The sequence below is a fragment of the Mobula birostris genome, chromosome 6, assembly GCF_030028105.1.
Source record: "Mobula birostris isolate sMobBir1 chromosome 6, sMobBir1.hap1, whole genome shotgun sequence".
Taxonomy (NCBI): Eukaryota; Metazoa; Chordata; class Chondrichthyes; order Myliobatiformes; family Myliobatidae; genus Mobula; species Mobula birostris.
In genome coordinates, this window is record NC_092375.1 from 115,431,673 (window position 1) to 115,441,927 (window position 10,255).

At 52.8% G+C, this 10,255-nt stretch overlaps 1 non-coding gene across 1 annotated transcript; it reads right to left on the bottom strand.

Moving 5' to 3' along the window:
- Positions 1-9,422: 9,422 nt before the first annotated feature.
- Positions 9,423-9,532, bottom strand: LOC140199915 (small nucleolar RNA SNORD89). The gene has a single exon (XR_011886529.1). It is a non-coding gene; the product is annotated as a small nucleolar RNA SNORD89 (small nucleolar RNA).
- Between the last annotated feature and the right edge of the window lie 723 nt (positions 9,533-10,255).

Below are 10,255 nucleotides of genomic sequence, written 5' to 3' on the forward strand. Positions count from 1 at the left end.
AACCAATGGAGACATAGTAGTAGCTGGGGGGGGAATGACCAATGGGGGCACAGTAGTAGCTGGGGGGGGGAATGACCATGGGGGACACAGTAGTAGCTGGGGGGGGAATGACCAATGGGGGCACAGTAGTAGTTGGGGGAGGGAATGACCAATGGGGGCACAGTAGTAGCTGGGGGGTGAATGACCCATGGGATCACAGTACTGGGTGGGAGTACGGAATGACCCATGGGGAGATAGTAGTAGCTGGGGGGGGAATGACCAATGGGGGCACAGTAGTAGCTGGGGGAGGGAATGACCAATGGGACACAGTAGTAGCTGGGGGGGAATGACCAATTGCAGCACAGTAGAAGCTGGGTGAGGGAATGACCAATGGGGGCACAGTAGTAGTTGGGGGAGGGAATGACCAATGGGGGCACAGTAGTAGCTGGGGGAGGGAATGACCCATGGGGACACAGTAGTAGCTTGGGGGGAATGACCAATGGGGGCACAGTAGTAGTTGGGGGAGGGAATGACCAATGGGGGCACAGTAGTAGCTGGGGGAGGGAATGACCAATGGGGGCACAGTAGTAGCTGGGGGGCGAATGACCCATGGGATCACAGTACTGGCTGGGAGTAGGGAATGACCCATGGGGACACAGTAGTAGCTGGGGGAGGGAATGACCCATGGGGACACAGTAGTAGCTGGGGGGGGGGAATGACCAATGGGGGCACAGTAGTAGTTGGGGGAGGGAATGACCAATGGGGGCACAGTAGTAGCTGGGGGGTGAATGACCCATGGGATCACAGTACTGGCTGGGAGTACGGAATGACCCATGGGGAGATAGTAGTAGCTGGGGGGGGGAATGACCAATGGGGCACAGTAGTAGCTGGGGGAGGGAATGACCAATGGGGACACAGTAGTAGCTGGGGGGGGAATGACCAATGGCAGCACAGTAGAAGCTGGGTGAGGGAATGACCAATGGGGGCACAGTAGTAGTTGGGGGAGGGAATGACCAATGGGGGCACAGTAGTAGCTGGGGGAGGGAATGACCCATGGGGACACAGTAGTAGCTGGGGGGGGAATGACCAATGGGGCACAGTAGTAGTTGGGGGAGGGAATGACCAATGGGGGCACAGTAGTAGCTGGGGGAGGGAATGACCAATGGGGGCACAGTAGTAGCTGGGGGCGAATGACCCATGGGATCACAGTACTGGCTGGGAGTAGGGAATGACCCATGGGGACACAGTAGTAGCTGGGGGAGGGAATGACCCATGGGGACACAGTACTGGCTGGGGTGGGGGAATGACCAATGGGGACACAGTAGTAGCTGGGGGAGGGAATGACCGATGGGGACACAGTAGTAGCTGGGGGGGAGAATGACCAATGGGGACACAGTAGTAGCTGGGGGTGGGGAATGACCAATGGGGACACAGTAGTACCTGGGGGAGGGAATGACCCATGGGGGCACAGTAGTAGCTGGGGGGGGGGAATGAGCCATGGGGACACAGTACTGGCTGGGGGGGGGAATGACCCATGGGGACACAGTAGTAGCTGGGGGAGGGATTGACCAATGGGGGCACAGTAGTAGCTGGGGGGGGAATGACCCATGGGGACACAGTAGTAGCTGGGGGGGGGGAATGACCAATGGGGGCACAGTAGTAGTTGGGGGAGGGAATGACCAATGGGGGCACAGTAGTAGCTGGGGGGGGGAATGACCCATGGGGACACAGTAGAAGCTGGGGGGGGGGGAATGACCCATGAGGACACAGTACTGGCTGGGAGTGGGGAATGAACCATGGGGACACAGTAGTAGTTGGGGGGGAATGACCCATGGGGACACAGTAGTAGCTGGGGGTGGGGAATGAACCATGGGGACACAGTAGTAGCTGGGGGGGAATAACGCATGGGGACACAGTAGCAGCTGGGGGGGGAATGAACCATGGGGACACAGTAGTAGCTGGGGGGGGGGGAATGACCCGTGGGGACACAGTAGTAGCGGGGGGGTGAATGACCCGTGGGGACGCAGTAGTTGCTGGGGGGGGAATGACCAATGGCAGCACAGTAGAAGCTGGGTGAGGGAATGACCAATGGGGGCACAGTAGTAGTTGGGGGAGGGAATGACCAATGGGGGCAAAGTAGTAGCTGGGGGAGGGAATGACCCATGGGGACACAGTAGTAGCTGGGGGGGGAATGACCAATGGGGGCACAGTAGTAGTTGGGGGAGGGAATGACCAATGGGGGCACAGTAGTAGCTGGGGGAGGGAATGACCAATGGGGGCACAGTAGTAGCTGGGGGGGGGAATGACCCATGGGGACACAGTAGTAGCTGGGGGGGGGAATGACCAATGGGGGCACAGTAGTAGTTGGGGGAGGGAATGACCAATGGGGGCACAGTAGTAGCTGGGGGGGGGAATGACCCATGGGGACACAGTAGAAGCTGGGGGGGGGAATGACCCATGAGGACACAGTACTGGCTGGGAGTGGGGAATGAACCATGGGGACACAGTAGTAGTTGGGGGGGAATGACCCATGGGGACACAGTAGTAGCTGGGGGTGGTGAATGAACCATGGGGACACAGTAGTAGCTGGGGGGGAATAACGCATGGGGACACAGTAGCAGCTGGGGGGGGAATGAACCATGGGGACACAGTAGTAGCTGGGGGGGGGGAATGACCCGTGGGGACACAGTAGTAGCGGGGGGGTGAATGACCCGTGGGGACACAGTAGTTACTGGGGGAGGAATGACCAATGGGGGCACAGTAGTAGCTGGGGGTGGAATGACTAATGGGGACACAGTAGTAGCTGGGGGGAGGGAATGACCCATGGGGACACAGTAGAAGCTGGGGGGAGAATGACCCATGGGGGCACAGTAGTAGCTGGGGGGAGAATGACCCATGGGGGCACAGTAGTAGCTGGGAGGGGGGAATAACCAATGGGGACATAGTAGTAGCTGGGGGGGGGAATGACCAATGGGGGCACAGTAGTAGCTGGGGGAGGGAATGACCAATGGGGGCACAGTCGTAGCTGGGGAGGGAATGACCCATGGGGACACAGTAGTAGCTGGGGGGGGGAATGACCAATGGGGGCACAGTAGTAGTTGGGGGAGGGAATGACCCATGGGATCACAGTACTGGCTGGGAGTACGGAATGACCCATGGGGACACAGTAGTAGCTGGGGGGCGGGAATGACCAATGGGGACACAGTAGTAGCTGGGGGAGGGAATGACCAATGGGGGCACAGTAGTAGTTGGGGGAGGGAATGACCAATGGGGGCACAGTAGTAGCTGGGGGAGGGAATGACCCATGGGGACACAGTAGTAGCTGGGGGTGGAATGACCATGGGGACACAGTAGTAGCTGGGGGAGGGAATGACCCATGGGGACACAGTAGAAGCTGGGGGGAGAATGACCCATGGGGGCACAGTAGTAGCTGGGAGGGGGGAATAACCAATGGGGACATAGTAGTAGCTGGGGGGGGGGAATAACGAATGGGGGCACAGTAGTAGCTGGGGGAGGGATTGACCAATGGGGGCACAGTAGTAGCTGGGGGGGGGAATGACCAATGGGGACACAGTAGTAGCTGGGGGGGGAATGACCAATGGGGGCACAGTAGTAGCTGGGGGAGGGAATGACCAATGGGGGCACAGTAGTAGCTGGGGGGGGGGGAATGACCAATGGGGGCACAGTAGTAGTTGGGGGAGGGAATGACCAATGGGGGCACAGTAGTAGCTGGGGGGTGAATGACCCATGGGATCACAGTACTGGCTGGGAGTAGGGAATGACCCATGGGGACACAGTAGTAGCTGGGGGGGGGGAATGACCATGGGGACACAGTAGTAGCTGGGGGGGGGAATGACCAATGGGGGCATAGTAGTAGTTGGGGGAGGGAATGACCCATGGGGGCACAGTAGTAGCTGGGAGGGGGGAATGACCCATGGGGACACAGTAGTAGGTGGGGGGGACTGAGCCATGGGGACACAGTAGTAGCTGGGGGGGGGTAATGACCCTTGGGGACACAGTAGTAGCTGGGGGGGGGGGTGGAATGACCCATGGGGACACAGTAGTAGCTGGGGGGGGGGTGGAATGACCCATAGGGACACAGTAGTAGCTGGGGGGGGGGGGAATGACCCATGGGGACACAGTAGCTGGGGGGGTGGAATGACCCATAGGGACACAGTAGTAGCTGGGGGAGGGGTAGAATGACCCATGGGGACACAGTAGTAGCTGGGGGGGGGGGAATGACCCATGGTGACACAGTAGTAGCTGGGGGGGGGGAATGAGCGATGGGGACACAGTACTGGCTGGGGGGGCGGAAATGACCTATGGGGACACAGTAGTAGCTGGGGGGGAGCGAACCATGGGGACATAGTAGTAGCTGGGGGGGTGGGTGGAATGACCCATGGGGACACAGTAGTAGCTGGGGGGGGGTGGAATGACCCATAGGGACACAGTAGTAGGTGGGGGGGACTGAGCCATGGGGACACAGTAGTAGCTGGGGGGGGTAATGACACTTGGGGACACAGCAGTAGCTGGGGGGGGGTGGAATGACCCATGGGGACACAGTAGTAGCTGGGGGGGGGGTGGAATGACCCATAGGGACACAGTAGTAGCTGGGGGGGGGGGAATGACCCATGGGGACACAGTCGCAGCAGCCAGTCAGGTACGCTGTGGCCAGCTCTGAGGCCCGACGGGGAAGAGTAAAATGTGGTAGCTATAGGGGACTTGATAGTTTGGGGGACAGAAAGGAAATTCTGTGGCTACAAAAGTGACACGGGGATTGTGTGTTGCCTCCCGGATGCTAGGTTCCAGGACATTATGGAGCATCTTCAGGATATGCCCAAGGGGGAGTGTGAACAGCCAGAGGTTGTGGTGCATATTGTCACCAATATCTTAGGGAGAAAGGGGGAAGAGGTCCAACACAGTGAGCATATGGAGTTAGGAGAGAGGTTGAAGAAAAGGACCTCCAAGGTTGTAATCTTCGGATTACTCCCAATGCCATGGGCTAGTGCCGGCAGGAATGGGGTCATGACACGGATGAATAAGTGGCTGAGAAGATGGTGCAGTGGACAGGGTTTCGAGTTCTTGGATCATTAGAACCTTTTCTGGTGAAGAGGAGCACCTGTAGAAGAGGGATGGGTTGCACCTGAACTGGAGGGGAACCTGTATCCTGGCCAGGAGATTTCCTGATGCTACTTGGGAGAGTTTAAACTAGTTTTGCGAGGGGCTGGGAACCAGAGTCCCAGCTCAGTGAGGGAAGGATCAGACAGATGGTGGATGTCAGGTAAAGTCTTGAAATAACAGGTATGATGGGTCAGACAGTTCGAAGTGCACTACTAAGTGAGGGCAATATCACAGCTGCACTCAGGACAGACATAGTGGAGGGGTCAGACACTGAGTCCATTTGGGTGGAACTCAGGAACAGGAAGGGTGCAATCACATTGATGGGATTGTAATGCAGACCCTACCCACCCCCCGACTAAACACCAGGACATTGAGGAACAGAGATGTAATCAGGTTAAAGAAATGTGCAAAAATTGTTGTAATGGGGGGTGGGGGGATTTCAACTTCCCTAATATAAACTGGGACCTTCCCAGTGTAAGGGGTTTGGATGGGGTGGAATGTGTTAAGTGTATCCAGGAAGGTTTCTTAAATCAATATGTGGATGGTCCAATGAGAGAAGGGGCTGTCCTGGATCTGATGTTGGGTAAAGAGCCTGGTCAGGTGACTGACCTGTCAGTGGGTGAACAGTTAGGGAACAGTGACCACATCTTCTTAACTTTCAAGATAGGTTCTTCTGGGAGAGTTTTAAATTGGAGTAGGGCAAATTGTGAGGGCATTAGGGAGGAACTAAGAAGCATTACTTGGGAATACCTTTTTTCTGGCAAGTCCACATCAGACATGTGGAGGGTGTTTAAAGATCAATTGCACAGAGTACAGGAAAGGTATGCTCCTGTTAGAAGGAAGGATGAGGATGGAAAGATTAGAGAATCATAGATATCCAGAGAGGTGATAAATTTAGTCAAGAAGAACAAGGTAAAGTATGTAAAGCTTTGAAAGTTAGGATCAAATAGAGCACATTAGAGTTATAAAGAAACCAGAAAAGAACTAAAGAAGGGAATTAGGAAAGACATGAGGGGGCATGAAAAGTCCTTGGCAGGTAGGATTAAGGTGAATCACAAGGCATTCTATACATACATCAAGAGTAAGAGGATTACTAGGGAGAAGGTGGAACCACTCAAGTGTATCACCCTGGGAAAGATTTCACGGCTAATGTAATGGGTTTTCTGTAGCAGCAGTGTTTGGGTTATGGCTGGAGATAACGGGGGCCTTGGAATGTGCACCGTCCAATGAAGGGAGTAATTTTTCCTTGTTATGTGCCTGAGTACAAGGTGATCTGGGTCTTTTGCTTGGCGCGAGACAAAGGGAGAAGATGCCAGAAAGGAGAGGTCGTAGACAGCGGGACGGAGTGGACTTAGAGTGGGGTCAGGAGTCGAAGAAGCCTGGGGAAATCGATAGACCGACGGAAGGGAAACCGTGAGCTTCAACTTGTGCACATTAGACTGTTTCATTAAAATGGGCCCTTTTCTTTTTGTTTTTCTTTACTAACTCTTTAGTCAAGTTGACAGTTATAAGCTAAATCGTTTAATCGTTATGGCGTGCTGTCTATTATTTCCTGATATTGATTTCAATGGCGGAGCAGATCACACAGCATCCACACAAACAAGAGGTTTTGCACCTCAGATTTCACACGCTTGGTGGGGCCAGAGACTGTCTTCCCTAGACTAACGCCGTTGACCGAACTTGAGGGTTACAATTATGGGGGCTCGTCTGAGATTGATTTTGTTGGATGCTGTGTGATTGCCCTGTGCATTGAACTAGTGGGTTGTGTGTTTAAGTCTGTGCTAGTATGACTGCTGACGGGGTTGAGCGGTGGTGTGCATCCACGGGGTTACCGGTAACGAATGCGTGCGTGTTGAATGGGGTAGAAATTTGTACTCCATAAAACTTGTTAATTCAACTTTTAAGTACTGTTAGAGCTGTTGACAAAGTTATGATTGTGGGGTGGAAGCTTGATAAAATGGCGGGCACATACCTTGTTTTAGTTCGGAATAGCGCTGACGTAACGGCAGAGGAACTTTTTGGTACTAATGGGCCCCAGGTGGGGGGGGGTGTGCGCTGAGGGTTGTCCATACATTCTGGAAAAAGGAGAGGGTAGTGGAGTGGACCGAATTGCGAGTTGAATCTCCTGTAGCTGGAGGTGGAGACTTCAAAGACAGGGTTCTCTCGTTTCTGAGGAGTGACGGGAAGAAGTAGTTGGATTTGGAATGTCCAATGAGTTCCCGTCCCCCAGTGAAGAGTGAGAATTCTGAGCTAGTATCAGCCCTTACCTCTCTGGTGAATATGAGGCCCAGTGCACAGGCAGAGGGTCCTAGTTATTGGAAGCTAAGAATAATCTCTGGAATAAAGCCCACCCGCGACGGGGAAGAGGAGTATGTGACTTGGGCAGAGCAGGCCTCTCAGTTGTTAGATGAGTGGCAGTGCTCTGATGACGTAAAAGACAGAGATTGGTTGAGAGTTTGAGAGGTACAGAGGTCTCAAAGAATCAAGAGACCACTGTATAGGCTGGTCTATGTAGCACTGGGGAACAGAGTGTGGCCCTTACTGCTTTGGGGAGCTATGTCACAGCTTTTCACACCTGGGCTGGACTTCGTGCTTTGCATGGAGGGTTGGCAAATTATCTCAATGTCATGAGGACATGACTAAATTTGGTGGGGGGAGAATGTAACACCCTGGGAAAGGTTTCATTGCTAACGTAATGGTTTTTCTGTAGCAGTGTTTGGGTTATGGCTAGAGGTAACGGGGGCTGTGGAATGTATGCCGTTTAATGAAGGGAGTGTTCTTTTCTTGGGATGTGCCTGAGGACGAAGTGATCTGGGCCTTTTGTTTGGCAAGAGATGAAGAAAGAAGTCGCCAGAAAGGAGAGGTCATAGATAGCAAGATGGAGTGGACTTAGAATAAGGTCAGGAGTGGATGAAGTCCGGGGAAATCGATAGAGGACCAACGGAAGGGAAACCGTGAGCTCCAACTTCTGCACATTAGACTGTTTCATTAAAATGGGCCCTTTTCTTTTTGTTTTTCTTTACTAACTCTTTAGTTAAATTAAGAATTATAAAGCTAAATCGTTTAATCGTTATGGTGTACTGTCTGTTATTTCCTGATACTGATTTGTAACGGGGGAACAGATCACATAGCATCCACACAAACAAGAGGTCTTGCACCTCAGATTTCACATATTTGGCGGAGCCAGAGACTGTCTTCCCTAGACTAACGCCGTCGGTCGAACCGGAGGGTTACACAACGATAAAGGGGAATATTTGCTTGGATGAGGAGAATGTGAGTGAGGTTTTGCTTCAATATTTACCAAGGATATGGAGGGAGGAGATCAGTGCTGTGTGTATAAATATATGAAGTTGTTTGGAGGTCAAGGAGGAGGAAGTGTTGTGTCTTCTAATGAATATTAAGGTGGATAAGACCCCAGGACCTGATGGGATTTACCCCAGGTTATTGAAGGAGGCAAGAGATGAGATTGCTGAGCCCTTGACCAGTATCTTCATGTCCTCTCTAGTCACAAATGAGGTCCCAGAGGACTGGCGAGTGGCTAATGTTGTACCTCTGTTTAAGAAGGGAACAAGGGAAAATCCTGGGAACTAGGGACCAGTGAGTCTCATGTCAATTGTAGAGAAATTGCGGAGAAAATTCTTAGGGATAGGATATATGAACACTTGAAAACCCATGGCCTAATTAAGGAGAGCCAGCATGGCTTTGTGTGTGGCAGGTTTTGCCTTACCAACGTGACTTGAGTTTTTTGACAACGTGATGAGAGAGATTGATGACGATAGAGCAGTAGATGTTGTCTACATGGACTTTAGTAAAGCATTTGACAAAGTCCCTCACGGGAAGCTAATCCAGAAGATTAAGATGCATAGGGTCCACAGCGAATTAGCTGTTTTGATTCAGAAGTTTTTTACTCAGAGAGTCGTGGATGCCTGGAGTGTGATGGTAGAGGAAAATACAATAGATTCTTTTAAGAGATATTTGGATAGGCACATGAATGTAAGGAAAATGGAGGGATATGGACATGATAGGAGAGATTAGTGTTTGGGTGTTTATAATTTGCTTTTTAACTGGTTTGGCACAGCATTGTGGGCTGAATGGCCTGTTTCTGTACTGTACTGTTCTACGTAACACCATGAACTCCCACACACCACTGACTCCATCCACCCATCGCCCCCATCCTGCTCCCACACACACAGTGTCTGCTCTGTCCCAGACCAGCCATTGGTGCGTCATATAGAGGATGGAGTGTGTGAGGGTGGGGTGTTTTCCCGCTGACACTGTTATGCATGGGGATGTGTGGGGTTCCCTGAACACTGCGTGCTGGGCCTGAGGTCAGACAGTCTTGCTCTGGAGTTCTGTCACCGTGCTCCCACTGAGATTCGACTGCTGCGGGGAGCACTGCAATTCTGGCCTTTTATTGTCATCACTCCTCGGCCTACCATCTCTTCCTCCCTCTTCCCTCTGCACCCCTTCCAATCCCCAACTCTTCTGCCTCCCCACACCTTCCCACCTCTCCCCTTGTCACCCTCTCTCCATCCCAGTCCTCTCTTTCACCCCTTCGCAACCCTCCTCCTGTTTGAGTACTGTTGGGGGGGACAGCTTACCTGGGGGAAGTGACAGTGGCCGTGCCTCTGGCACAGAGTCTGGCCCTGTAGCTCAGAAGGGTAGGGCAAGGAAGAGGAGGGCAGTTGTGATAGGGGACTCGATAGTAAGGGGGTCAGATAGGCGATTCTGTGGACGCAGTCCAGAGACCCGGATGGTAGTTTGCCTCCCTGGTGCCAGGGTCCGGGATATTTCTGATCGTGTCCAAGATATCCTGAAGTGGGAGGGTGAGGAGACAGAGGTCATGGTACATATAGGTACCAATGACATAGGTAGGAAAAGGGATGAGGTCCTGAAAGGAGAATATAGGGAGCTAGGAAGGGAGTTGAGAAAAAGGACCGCAAAGGTAGTAATCTCGGGATTACTGCCTGTGCCACGCGACAGTGAGAGTAGGAATGAGATGAGGTGGAGGATAAATGCGTGGCTGAGGGATTGGAGCAGGGGGCAGGGATTCAAGTTTTTGGATCATTGGGACCTCTTTTGGCGCAGGCGTGACCTGTACAAAAAGGACGGGTTACACTTGAATCCAAGGGGGACCAATATCCTGGCAGGGAGA